Raw genomic sequence first — 15,398 nt, forward strand, 5'->3', positions numbered from 1 at the left:
GATGTGATCACTTCTCTTTGAATCTGTTAAGAGCCTGGCAGCAGTATTCTGAATAAGCTGCAGTCTGCAGATGTTTCCCTTGCTGATCCCAGAGTACAAGGCATTACAGTAGTCCAGCCTTGAATAGATAAATGCATGGACAACCTTCTCCAGGTCGGTGGGAGAGAGGAAAGAACGGACTAAACGACACCAACAAGGACCTGTTAGATAAATAGGATTTAAGCCACTCAAGTGCCACACCACTGATGCCGATAAGATGTTCCAGACGGTTAATTAAAACATTGCTGTCCACCGTATCAGAGGCTGAGCTGAGATCAAGTAAAATCAAAATTGAGCTGAAGCCAGAGTCAGCCGCCAGCAGCAAGTTATTTGTGACCTTGATAAGAGCGGTCTCAGTGCTGTGCTGAGAGCAAAAGCCTGATTGGAATTTCTCAAACAGGTCATTATTGTTTAAGAAGGCAATCAGCTTTGATGAGACAATTTTTTCTAAAACCTTTGATAAAAATAGAAGCTTGGAGATCGGTCTACAATTATTTAAGACTGAGACATCCAAGGTGGGCTTTTTTAAAAGTGGATAGCCAAGGGCATGTTCAAAACAAGATAGAAAAATGCCAGTTGATAGAGAAAGGTTAACAATAGTTAAAATGTCCAACCATTGACCAACCACCTGAAACACAAATTTTAAAAACCAAGTGGGCAAGCAATTTGAGAGACAGGTGGAAGATCTCGATCTTGCAACTATGCGCTGCAGCAAGGACAAGGAGATTTCATCAACATTTGTTAAAGGAAAGTGGTGTGAGTCTGTGTCAGCTTCTCTAAGAACAGTGTCATTGATTGGTCTTGCTGTTAGGCAACTTCAGCTTTTTCTTTAAACATTTAAAAGACAGACAGTGGTTTCACCTGTGTGCAGGCTTGACAGAATTAGCTATATACTGACTCTAGCTTCAGTTACAGAGGAGGATGGACCAACCCATCTGCAGTCAATTTCACACTGAATGCTTCATCTGTTGTAGGATGAAAAAGGAGAAATTTGATGAGATTCTCCCTCAGGGTTTTACAGATACAGATTTCTTCTGCTTGCTTATTATACGGGGGCTTCGAATCCTAAGCATCCACGATCTTCCTATTTAATCTCATTTAGATTCAGTACTCTTCGCGACTGCACATCTTCAGATCTGAAGTCCTACACCAATCAACTTTTTAACAGACTATCTTTACTAGTTTATATATAATCTTCTATACTCTGAGTTTTATGACAAGAGTGAGAGGATGGATTATCTTCAACACAATCACATGAGAAAAGTTTTTAGAAACAAAAAAAAATGGTTGCTGTCATTCATCACTTTGGCAGCTAAAAGGGGTCCTGATACACTGACTGTCTTCCAAATTATCTGCCCTCTGTGGATTTCATGAGTCATTCTGTGATGAAGTGCTGTAATCTACTTTACTGCTTTCCTCCACTGTGCCAAATTTGCCTCAAGTACAGATATTTATTTTCGCCTACAGAATCACTTGACAACACAGATGAAAAATGTGAAGTGTTGCTCTCCGTCAAAGTGGGCTCATAAGCATGTAGATTTATTTGAAGTCATTAGAATGTCTATAATTTGGAAGTTAAGCAAAGTTAAAAAGAAAGAAAGAAAAACTATGGAAATAGAGCTTGATCACTGACTTGGTTTTTATGGAGACATAATTCATAAAAAAAAGGAAAAATTCCAGTTATTGATGTTGGTGTCAGAAATCATCAGTCACTTCAATATTTTCTACATTGTAAAGTCTTTGTTAAAGTCTAATCACTAGTAGTAATTACGATGTTAAGGAGCTACAAAAGTCCACAAAGGGAGAAGGTTGAGGTGCCAGCCACAGCTAGTTATGCATGTTTTGCCTGTATGGGGTCTCCCATTAGATTAACTGGTGATTCTTAAATGACTATGGCTATAAGTGGTGTCACGAATGGTGGGTGTACGTGGTGTGGTGAAGATTAGGACACGGATGCAGATATTTCAAAATAGAACTTGATTTATTTAAACAAATAACAAAAAATCGCTGGAATGCAAAAAAACCTGACTGAGACTATGACATTACATGAGCGAGAAAACCAATGAAAAACCTGAAACATGAATGACGGTGATCATCTGGCAGAGTGCAAGGGGGAACCTGGAAACTAAATACTAAAGGAAGGTGATTAGTGATGGAGTGCAGCTGAGAACAAAACACAGGTGATGTGGATGAACCTAATGACAGGGCAAGGGAAAACAAAGTAAATCATGGCAAAACCAAGTGGGAGTGTGCACGGTGATCGGCCCGTGATGGACTGGTGACCTGTCGAGGATGGGCCCGGGTCATGCTCCGACCCACAGCGACCATGAACCTGATAAAGCAGGTATAGAACAAGACTGGAAGGCCAAGGACAAGGCTTACCACCCATAACAAGAGTTTATTTCATATAAAATCATGTTCTTTCCATCAGCCTGATCAAGCTGCTATCGTCCCTCAATCTAATCAGATCTTCACCATTAAACTGTCAAATTAAATGTGGATATTTGAGCAGGGGTCTTATCAGAGAAGCAACAATCAGCCCACATGGTGAGGCTCGCTTCTCTGCATGGATCTGTTTATTCTGCTGCTTGTCTTTTTCGACGTGTGACTCTATGTATTTACTTAGAGTGAGTAAGGCATTTAAGTGTGTATATATATGTACATATGATTATAGATGCTTCAATCAAACATACAAGGAACATTGAATAGTAGAAGGTACGCAGAAGGAACTGGGAGCCAAAGGATTGACCAAACTTAATGTCTCAAAATGGTAGAATTGTTAAATTTGCCATACTCATTTTCATATCAATATTTGACTTCTTCATAAATCTTTCCACATGATAACGTTCATGCATATAGGCTATGTCATCACATCCCCGTTCCATGACTGGTACACATTTAACACTGTTGATTTGGCCACAGTCATAAATAAGGAGGAAGGAGGGATGACAGAAAACCTCAGCTACTCTGTGAGCTTCCCTGTCAAGTTCAACATTTCAACACCCATCCTGCACAGAGATTTCTACTTTGTTCTCACGCGCAAATGGTTACAGGTAGGAGTTCAAATGTATGGCATGGCTTAGATTTAAGATACACGTGTAGGTTCAGCTTTACAAAATTATCAGTCAGGTTTTAAAAAATATACATGATCTTACACTTCTTGGGTTGTGATTGCCTTCGGTGCCCAAGAGGAACATGTTACTATCTCGGAACATACAGCCATGGATCGTGATGCTACTACTCTCTGGAGATGTTGAGAAAACATGTTACGTATTTTCTGGTTAGGCTTGACAGATCTTGATCACTTTGAACAAAAGAAAGATATGTCAGTAATGACAATGTTCCTAAATTTGTGGAAGCCTCCAAATTAGTATAGCTGCATACAAATCAGAAAAAAACACATGTTTGGTTTTATAGGAAATCTTTAGACGCATTAGAACATTGGCACAGAGTGTTGAGTCTTCTGGATGTCACAATTCATGATCTCAGAAATAAAGTTATCTACATGCACTTGATAGCGATTCACTACTATTAGTACCATGTTTACATGTTATGGCTGCAATGAGTGCTTTGAACAGTCAGACATTGTGGCTCCTCGAGGAAAGCTACAACAGGTAATTTCTCTGGAAATCCTTTTCAATTGAATGATAGGATCATAGAACATACTGTGGAAGCTCTTGTGTTATAAAACCAAGAAAACGCGGACCTCACTGAAACAAATCTTGATTACAGTGTGTCATCGGCTTAGTAATAAAGGACGTAAAATACAGTAGATCATTAGAAATGTAAATGCTTGAAAAAGTAATATCTGTTTCTACTCCATCTTGCTCTGGGAAACAATGTTAGTTTGATTGTCATGGCATTTTATACAGACATTCATGATATTTGTGATTCAGTAGCTTGTAGAGTCACCTTTATCTTTTCAGACTTTGACTGGACCATTGCAACACCTTGATTCTTTTATTTTCAGACATTCTGTTGTAGATTTGCTGCTGTGTTTGGGATCACTGTCTTGTTGATGACCCAGTTTCAGCCAAGCTTTAGCTGTCAGACAGATGGCCTCACATTTGACTCTAGAATACTTTGGTATCCAGAGGAGTTCATGGTGGACTCAATGACTGTAAGGTGCCCAGGTCCTGTGGCTGCAGAACAAGCCCAAATCATCAGCCCTCCACCACTGTGCTTGACAGCTGGTATGAGGTGTTTGTGCTGATATTCTGTGTTTGGTTTCCTCCAAACGTGCTGCTGTGCATTATGACCAAACATCTCCACTTCGGTCTGGTCTGTCCAAAGCACAATGTTCCAGACATCTTGTGGTTTGTTCAGATGTGACTTTGCAAACCTAAGCTGTGATGCCATGTTCTTTTTAAAGAGAAGAGTTTTTCTCCTGCAACCCTCCCAAACAAGTCAAATTTGCTCAGTCTTTTTCTAATTGTACTGTCAAGAACTTTAACATGCTAACTGAGGCCTGTAGAGGCTGAGATGTAGCTCTTGGGTTTTTGACCTTGGGGTGAACTTGCTGGGACGTCCACTCCTGGGAAGATTGACAGTTGTCTTGAATGTTTTCCAATGTGAATAATCTTTCTCTCTGTAGAATGATGGACTCCAAATAGTTTGGAAATGGTCTTATAACACTTCCCAGATTGATGGGCAGCAAGAATTGCTTCTCTAAGATAATTGCTGTCTTTCCTCCTTGGCATTGTGTTAATGCCTGAATGCTCCAGACCAGCAAACTGACAAAACCTCTGCTTTTCTAAAGGTGCACACACTTACTGATGATCAGTAAATCCGTGCATTTCAACAACTGGCTGCTTCTTACCCTTTTAATTCCTATGGAATCAATAAGGTTTAACTTAGTTTTAACCGCACTGCTTCTGGATTTTGTCTTGGTTTTTGTTGATTCTGATTATTAATTGGCACCTGGCTGCTACTTACCCTCATAATCCCTATGAAAGCAGTAAGAGTGGATCTTTTCACACACTGCTTCTGTATAGTTTTTGTTGAGTAGTTGTGGCACAGTGTAATATGTCATGTGTTGTTGTTCATCTGAGGTTGAATTTACCAAATTCCAAGACCTGATACAAAGCAGATGATTTTTATTATGTCCTGATACATAACATTTTACATCTACAATCTTCTTTAGTCAAAAAAAGATATCTGATGTTACTTGCTACTGAGATGAGGTCTTGTTAACCACTTTTGTGTCCATCTCGAAATCTATTTGACCAGCACCATGCTTAAATGAGCTGTTTACTCTGACTTCCTTTCCTTTAACACTTTTTCCACAGTGCTTTACATATTGACTAGCTGGTACAGTATGCTGTCAGACTTTCATATTCTGAAACAGCTCCCTGCCCGAAGCTCTCTGCCGAGTCCTAGTTTTCCCATTATTGACCCTGTCACGAAACAGTGAGAGACAGAGCGAGAGCCACACAGACAGTCAGAAAGACAGATGGACAGAGACAAATAGAAATGAGCTCTCCTCATTGCTGAGTTTGTACCACTCAATAGTTTGTTGGAGCTCCACTGGCATGTTTTCCCTGATGCGACTCAATGAGCAGCGAAAGCCTTTTCTACTTTCTTTCATTCCAGCACACAACTAATCCAGGTAGGCTGTCTGATTCTTTTCTCTTACCATCTCATCTGGATTTTTGTTTTCTTCTTACACTATTGATTTCTTACTGTGTTGGGGTTCTAAACAGTTTTTCTCAGCTTGTTATGTCATTTAGTCTCTCTGTTGCCCCATCTGTATCTCTCGGCTAAGCTTTAGTGTAAATTTACGCAATACAGTCAAAGGAAACTTTGGAAGATTAGTGCCTCTTGAAGAATGATATTATGACTGAAACTTCCAGTCCAATACCTTCAGAGAGAGCATTCCTTAGCAGACATACCTTTAGAGTTTTTAGGTTGTGATTGCTTTAGGTTTGTAGGTCAAATATAAGAACTGGTTGAAAGTTTTTTTCTCCCTTAAGGTGTAGCATATTACATCAACATTGAATTTTTTTCTTACTTTAACTATGGAAACAAAACAGCTAACAGTTTTCTGATGTTTTGGGGAAATTAGTTATGAAACAAAGTTAGAAAAACTTTCAGATAACCAAATGAGATAGAGATGAGATAGATATTTCTTTAAACTTATAAAGTTACTTATGAGCTTCTCCGTCCCTCAGCTACATGCACAACACACAAACACACACATTTAACTTCTGCCTATATCAGAAAAAAAAATATGAAAAATTAATCTATTGTGCAATACTTCAAACTTACAATATGTGGATGGGTCAAGAGAATATGAGTTTGATGTAAATGATAATCAGTTTGTGTTTTCTGAGCATTAATACGTCATTGTCCAATAAAAACAAAATAAACACTCGTTAAGTAACTTTAAAGACTTACTGGACACAGTAACCTGTTTTTATGTTTTGACTCGTCAGTGCACAATGTCCACATTTCACTGACAGGCACTTGCTGGCAGGGCACATGACAACTCGTGCGCACATTTATCCATCAAAGTGTATTATTTCTGTATCATGTGGGGTGGGCTGTTTGGAGGCTTGGGCGAGCCCATTGATCAGCTCGTGAGGAAGCCCGCCTGCAGCTCTCGATCCAGCTGCCCACTGGGTGTGAAGGACACTGATGTGACAGCACTAATTACAGAGGCAGGAAGCCAAAGCTACAAACATTCACAGCAGCAGCTCATGCGGGCTCTGCTGGGCTAAACTCACCCTCCACCGCTTTACACCTCTCATCCCTCCAGGGTGGTATTTCAAGCGTGTCATACCAAAAAATGGTATGAGCCCCAAAGGTCCAAATCATGGCATGCAAACCAGACAGGTTAGTAAATGAACTCGAAGGGGTTTAAAAGAAAAAACTCTTAAATTCTAATATGTGGTTTATTTAAAAAAAGTTATTTTTTACTCTTCCAGCTGGTTCTTTATATTGAAACCGATCAAACAGGTGACATATATGTTGTCACATGAACTGCTCACCTCAGGTTCTTCCACAGCATTTGCATTGGAGTAATGTTGAAATTTTGACTTGTCCCTTTCAAAATATTCACTTTATTCTACTTTAACCATTCTTTGATAGAATCAGATGCTTTTTGGTCTTTACCTTGCTGCTTTGCAGGTGGATTCTCTGCTATGAATGAATTGTTTCACCAATAATATCTAACTTTCTTGGCCCAGAAGCAGCAAAAGAAATGATCCCAAACCATGACTCTACCACCGCTATGTTTCACAGATGGGAGATAGTTTTTATATCGGACTGCAGTGTTTTTCTTTGTCAGACCGTAACTTTCCTTGCAGCCCTGTCATGTTCATCATAATTGTTCAGTCTTTTCCTGATGTTGGACTCATGAATATTAACATGAACTAATCTGACAGAGGCCTTATTCAATGGCCCTTTGTGACCCTGTCAGAAAGTACACATCTTGCTGTCTTTGCTAGCTAAACACTGGTCTTAAATTTCATCATTCAATGTGTCTGAATATTAGTACAGTTCAAACTTTTTAGAGATGATTTTGTAACCTTTTCTGACCTGCACCGAGACTCTCAGAACTACAGCATGTGACATGCAACACAAACCTGTTTTGTAGAATAAACTTTGATAGAAATGCATTTCTCAAATAGAATTGGACACATAGTCACACTTGAGTGTCATCACTTTCACTGACTGTAATACCTTCAAATCTACTGCACATATTTGCTTCTCACAGATATGTAATACATTTTTTTTGTCAAAAGATGATAAAATTAGTGATATTTAGGTCACATACACGCAGAACTGTTGGAAAATTCACAAACTGCTGTACGACTTTACAAGCATTATACTATTTTTTATGCTCATGTAATATATGTTAATGTTGAGTTATATATAGGCAAATCTGTGTGATATGCAATTATTTTAATAAACTGAAAAAACATGGAATTGTTTGAGATGGTTAGGATTCTTTAATCTGCAATCAAGTTTCAAATTGAATGTGGCTTGCAATAGCACTGAATCTACACAGTATAATGTCTCTAAACCAGCACTTTGCTGGTGCCATTCAGTGTGTGAACTGGTGGCACGTGCGATAAGTTACCCCCACAGTTGTTTTAATTATGCACATTTCTATCGATTTGGCCATCCTCTTAATTATTTTCCCATTGATCTCCACTGCAACCCAACATGCAGGTCAGTGAGCAAGAGCTGCTGCTGCTGGTAGTGCTGCAGCTGGAGGCTCATGTCCCAGATATAGAGCAGCAGTAACATACACACACACACACAAATCATTGAAACTGTGCACATATGCACAAAAGTGACAACACCAGCATACCATATATGTACTTTTACATGAAACAAACCTTAATAGAGGTAAGAAATTCACATGATGCATTACAGAGCGTGCACACATAGAAAAGAGAACATGCATGTATCTGATTTTCTTCTTATTTTCCAGGATGGACCATGGAGGCAGAGGGATGGGGGTCTCTCACCTTCGATACGAGGATGAGGATGGTGAGTGTGTGTCAGTCAAGTCTATGTTACATCTGTGATAAACATATGCCAATAAAAATAGGAACTTTATTTCATACACCTTATTCTTCCTCTAATATTGCCATTAGGGGGTTGATACTTATGAACTGTCATTTTTGACAAAGATGTCTCTTTGTTTCCAATTTCCCCTGAGAGTTTGTGTGGGTGACATTTTATAATGGGCTCCAAATGAGAGGTGACAGAATTGGAAAGGTTTGTGTGTATTTTGGGGACATTGGGGAGTTGTATGAGCACATGTGTTTGCTTGCAGGCTAAGCAACAGTTTGTGCTCTTTTTCTTTTTTTGCTTTCCAAAACATCCAAAATTGCTTTGCATCTCCCTGTTGAGTTATTCCACCTGGAGTTGTGCGTGAAATGAGTTTTACAGCAGCCTCTTAATTACCAGCAGATGATTCAACTCACATCAGTTGAGTTTTTGATGCAAAATAGGGATTATGTGAGCCAAACTACAGCACTAACTGATTATGTATAGCCTTGATTTGAGGTTGTGCCAACAGAGAATGAAGCTGTTGTTAGTAAGCTGATATGATCGGTGATACATGATTCATTCAGAGTTTGTAAAAGAGGTTTAACATTTATGAAGCCTCTCTTCTGAGTATAAGGGATTAATTAAAGACATCTAATTAAAAAGGCCAATCTGCTAATGTTTCTGGCTGTCTGTTAACTTCTTTGGGGCCATTCAAACATTTTTTAAGCTAACTTGTTTTAGAAAAATTGTTTAATTGTTTAATCAAAACGCATTTTTAAAAAAAGCAATGAAGCTCATACTAGCACTTCAGCACAAAAACCTTTAAGGTGTTTTACCTGTGGTACATGTTCAAGTAACAATCCAGGAGCTGCAATCTTTCCACAGAACATCAGTCCATCTACATTGGTGTCCCAGTATCTCAGGGATACCGACGAAAACGCAGGCGAAGGCGCTCTAGTCGAGAGGGTTCTGGCACGGACAGAGAAAGACGCTATAGCCACCACAGACACCATGACCATGAACGGTACAGCGAGATAGACATGGAGGAAGGACTCATGGGTTCAACGGCGCAGAGTCTCCAAGACATCAACCGCACAAGTATGTAGCCAGAGGGTCATGAGGTTGCAGGTAACTGAGGAAAGATGATTTATTAAACTTATAACTAAGGTACAGCAGAACAGGAGCTTCCAAAAAAATCCCCAAACATAAAAGACTGAATAGATCTTGAGGGTTCAAATTGCAATGACTGAAAATCAACAGCGGATCTTAAGCAGAAAAAAGAAAACCTGAGCTGTATATACAGACATGGTGACTGAAAACCGATCCCAGGTTTTGAGTAGTAAGCGAACTGAAACCAGGTGATTGCAAAAAGGAAAAACTGTTTCTCTACAGGAAGCAAAACAAACTAAAACAAATAAAGAACCTAAAACCACCTAAAAGACTACTGGTAACTCCAATGTTAAACAAGAACACAACCAAAGATTACCAGCTCAGCTCAGGGAAGTTTGGTCAGGAACTTGCAGTCTGTTCTCAACACACAGGGTACCCCTAAAGCATCTTTTTTTAGAGCCTAAAAAGCACAGCATGTTTAGCCCAAATGTGGGCTGTTACTGAGCCATAAGCGCTAAAAAGGATACAGACAAGACCCAAATGAGTTTGCTATCTGGGACCTGCCATGATGTTTCCCAAACCTTAACCCTTTAATATTCTGTTCATTAGCACATTTTCCCCTGATTATGTTGTACCTTTTTGAACATTTCTGAAAGTATGCCTTTCTGCGGCGATTACTTTTTCTACATATGATCTTTATATTGTACAGTGACATCTCAAATGCTTTTTAGAAAAACGTTGATTATTATCATTCTTGCCCCAAAGACATAAAAAAATGCGAAGAAACATGTTTCATTGCTCTTTTCTTAGTAAGTACATTAAAGTTTAAAGTACCTTTAAAGTGATAATATAATGTGGCTTTTTTTCTCTATGATCCTACTTTTAGTTGTGAGATATAACACCACTATAATAGAAACAAATCTCAGTGTCAGCCCTGCAAATGTTCAGCCATACACGTGAATTTGTTGCCATGTTAAAGAGTGCTCTGGAGTGTCTGGAATGTGCCTAGGAAAAGTCAATGTACCGGTACTTCAAACTGAATAGAAGCACATAGTTTTAAGTTGAAAGTGGGGAAAAAAACTACAGACCAAAGGTTGTTCCCCTATTTTCTCCTTTCCTCAAGCTTCCAACATGGTCAGTGTGAGCTGTTGATGAGTGAGCACTTCAAAACTACAATTCCTGCTGGTGTTAACACTTCCTGTCGCAGAGAGATAAACGGCAAAATGCATCTGTAGAGCAGTTCCCTGTGCATTAAAAAGTTTAGGGGTAAAAGAAGGGCTAAACAATATGATGAAGACTGTCAGCGTGTGACAAACTGGGACTGAAGATGTGTCAGTCTGTCCATCACCATCGTTTACCAGGGTGCTTTTGAGAGACTAAATGCTGACGTAATGTTTGAATCTGAGCTGCAGAGACCTTTCCGGTATCCATTTCAACAGGATTTAATGCTTGTGTTTAGTCATCATGGTGGAGAATAATCACTCCACCAGTTAACCGATGTCTTGGGTTTCTCTTGAGGAGGATACAGGTCAGAGAAAAAAAAAGATGTTAATGTGAGGTCATTTTGGCCGTCAAAACTTTTGCCACTGTGACGCGTAACCTGAGGCATGTGGAGCTGAAGGCCTGAAAAAGGCTCTGTTGAGTTGCAATATGAGAAACATAGGCCGCTTAAAGGTAGAATAATGTGCCTGTTACTGTGTCTTACTACTCAACAAAGAGGTGTAACACGGAACTGCTACAGTGCCTTCTCAAGGTTGATCAAACATCAGCATGCGTTGTGTATCCTGTGATTTCATCCTGAATAGTCTTGTGTTCTTTTAGAAATAGCTTCACTGATGTATGTATTAATAATTTTTGGTATACAGCTGCCATGGTGGCTTTTATCTATAAAAAAAAAAGAAAGAAGAAAGAAACTTGATTTAATTTCACTTCCTTCAAGCCATTTTAACAATAAACAGCAGGAGGCTGAGACCCAGCCTAAGGGAGCGCTGCATCTGGTGCAGCTTGGGGGTAGGAGAAGCCCGGTGGATCATGGCTGCTTTGACTTTGGCTGAGAGGGTTCACTTTGTTAGATCAATGTGATGCAATCAGTGGAAAGTAAACAGAGGTGTTGCTCTGACTGGACTGTGCACACAAGTCAATAGAGGCAGTGGTGTGGCTCTCTATGGGGCCAAATATTACCTTCAGGAAATAAAGAAATGACAAAGATGTAAAAAAACAAAAACAAAAGAAACATTAAATATATTTACCAAAACTTGTCAACTCGGAGTAAGGGAAGCAGGTATGCTGTACATGAAATTTACTGTTAGCTGAACTGGATGTCAGGTAACGACAGGACATATGTCAGTGGCACCATAGCTAGCTGACAGCTCATTATACTTTAACCTCAGTCACTCACATGGGGTCCATTTCAGTCCACATACAAATAGCACAACAATAACTGAGTTTTAAGACCAGGCTCATGAGCAAATAACAACAGTCAGTACTATGTGCTCTGGACCAGGCCTTTATTCTGCCATAATTTCTGCTGGTGCTGCAGAGAAAACAGAGGGTTGAACGGCCTACGCTGCAGGTGGTTAATCACTTAAATAAAGTCTCCTAAAATATATATCATTATATGGTGTTAGAAAACAGTTTTGTATGGATCAAGGTTAAATTACTTGGAGTAGGTTACACCAAGGTATTATGCTTGAGGAAAAATACAGGCAACAAAACGTCCTATTACACCAAAAAGAAGTAAAACTTTATCACATCCCACATACACTGACATACAGCTCACTTAAAAATAAATAAATAAATAAAAAACAAAGCAAAATTTAAAAAAAGATAATATTCTGGCAGGTGGGGCCTAAAAGCATACTGTAAAATAACAGAAAATAACTGTAATAGAAATACTGCAAATTTCCATCAAAATCCATGTTTTTTCTTTAATTTCACTTGATATTATTGTGTTTGTATTTCACTTAAAGAACCACACCGTGCTACTTCGTTAACGTAACATTTACGTCTCCCCAGCTTTACAATTTGCGACATTTTGCCATAAACCCCAGCTCTCAACCTTAAATACCATGTAAAGTGAACATAAATGTGTTTTGAGTTTGTCAGACTAAAGAAGAAAGTGTTATTAACCACCCAGCCAAATTTGAATGATTAAAAATAACGATAAATTTATGAAATTAGGTGTCAAAATCAGGTAAAAATGAGCAGTACTCTCAGCTCCAGGACTGTGGGGATGTGTCAGCTGAAGGCGCTGGTATCATGCCGACGTGGGGTCGCCTTGTAATGTAGCAACAGCAGGAATGGAAGCTAGAGTTAACAACAGCACTGCAGTGACCCAGCCCTACATGTTTGAGCCGTATATAGACGTATACATAGGTCTATCTGGTTATATGTGTATCTGATTTGATGGAAGAAGTTGATATAGGGATGAACAAGTAGTAGCATTATACCAGTGAATATAGCAGACAAATAACATACACATACATATGTCTGTCTTTACAGAAGATGTATTGCAGGGGCAAGATATTTGAGGTGCTGAGAGTGCTACTTGTTAAAGAATGTTCTTTATTGTTATTATTTACTATTTTTGTGGTGCATGACTTGACTGTGTGCTGTATATGTTTTAGTGTTAGACAAAATAGGGCAAGTGAGTGCCCTGCCTTGGGGGTATGGGATGCTGACATGCCCATGCCCAGGGGCCCATTAACACCCACCTATGAGTAAAATAATTCTACACTTGCCGAAATCCAAAATTATGAACATGATTGGGAAAATCATTCATACCTTGAAGGTTCTTTTTGACCAAAAAAGAAAAAAATCCAAAGACTTGATTTCATCCAGGCTGGACAATCCGATGGTCTTAGAAACTAGACCTGAAAGAGGCTGACATCAAACAGAGGTGAAAATGAAACCTCGTTGTCGGACAAAATTAAAGACATTTTTGAAAAGACCTTGACTTGGTGAGTAACAAAGTCAGTGTGAAGATTATAAATTAGTCCTGCATTGAAATATTGACCTCTGAACCTTGACCTTAGTGCGATTTGGAAGGCTTGTTAATCATAAACGGAAGAGGCTACAGACATGGGACCAACGGTTATAGAGATCTCTTGACTTCAGCTATGTGACTATAGACATATGGGTATAGCCACCAAGTGGAGGCGCTATCAAATATGGTAAAAAATTCATTTTCACCAATTTCAAAATTGCATATTCAAAATCTGATCACATAAATGTTTTTTGAGCCCCTTTAAATCTCTCCTCGTACTCTCAATTTAGTATTTACCACTCTAAATCATGAGAAATATGACAGTTTTTAAAAGAAACTACAATTCCCTTGTGTATTGTATCTGATACAAATTAGCACCAAATTTGTACTTTTTTTCAAGTTTGCAAAGTAGGATTTTGAGTAGGGTTTAAAAAAAAAAATCAAATATCCCGTGCAGCCTAATTTGTGATTACACTGCATCTATATGATTGACGTTTAAAAAAATCTAAAGATGTTGGTTTATGTTAGATATTCTAACTGTTATTGTAGAAATGTGGTTTTCGGTTAGCAGCTTCTTCTGTTTTAGGGTTGTGAAAACATACATCTAGTAAATATATCAAATATCCAGTACGGCCGAACTACTAAATACACTTCATCCATTATTTTCAGATACTTTTAGAGCCGCCCAATGAAATATCATACAAAATCAACACTATACTCGTAGTGCTTCCGGTTTGCAAAGAAGGGATGTTTATAGGGTTGCAAAAAGACATTTCTCATGAATATATCAAATATGTAGTACAGCCGAACTAATAATTATACTATATATACATAATAATTACACTATCTACGCATGAAATATATACGTATAATCAACACATTTTTACTCCAATACGATTCAGAACTTACGACATGATCAAATAATATATTTATGATAAATATATCATGAGAGATACACTTTTGGTCAATAAAGTTGAGAAACCAAAAAAAGCACATGTCTGATAACAGGCCTTCACCCCCTACTGGCTCACTGAAATAATGGGCCTCTGATAGAAATGGTTGATAAAAGCCTCCTGATACTAACAGTAGGTTTAGTCCCTACTCGCCCATATAAATGGGACTGATGTGTGCTGATAACATTCATTAAATAGATTAATAACAGTCAAATCGGGTGCATAGGAACACAATATGAGTGTTTTTCAGACGTTGCAGATATCCTGTTCACCTAGGGGTATTTACTCATATAATCAAAATTAGCTGATGTTGAGGTTAAAACTGTTATGAATATAAATGGCCAGATTCAGTTCTTATATAAACCTAGTCACTTGTTTCGATAAGGAAATATAAGTAATTACCATAATATGATTTGGTCTAAATACCACATGCTACTGACATGAGAGTAAGATCTGTTTTTTACAGAATTAAGAGGGTATAGAAAATAGCAACAGCTTTTAATCACACATACAATAACAGTTTATTCCATTCACAACAGCATTAAAGTATCAACAAGCTCAGTATATTCTTATCTACGCCCACTGACTGACTCTCAGTCTGCACTTTAATTTAAAACTCACATTAATCATTGCAATAACCAGCATATGAGTGACTTCAGTCAGGGTCCTCCACCCGGAAAATATATTTTAATAGTCTTATTATGTTAAATGAAATACATTTTGTATGAGAAAAAAAATTGTTTAGGCTATTTACAATCCCAAATTTTTCATGCTGCTTTACTTTAAACATGAAACTTCACAAGTCT

The sequence above is a fragment of the Leuresthes tenuis genome, unplaced genomic scaffold (genome assembly GCF_036924035.1).
Source record: "Leuresthes tenuis unplaced genomic scaffold, fLeuTen1.0.hap1 SCAF_6, whole genome shotgun sequence".
Lineage (NCBI taxonomy): Eukaryota > Metazoa > Chordata > Actinopteri > Atheriniformes > Atherinopsidae > Leuresthes > Leuresthes tenuis.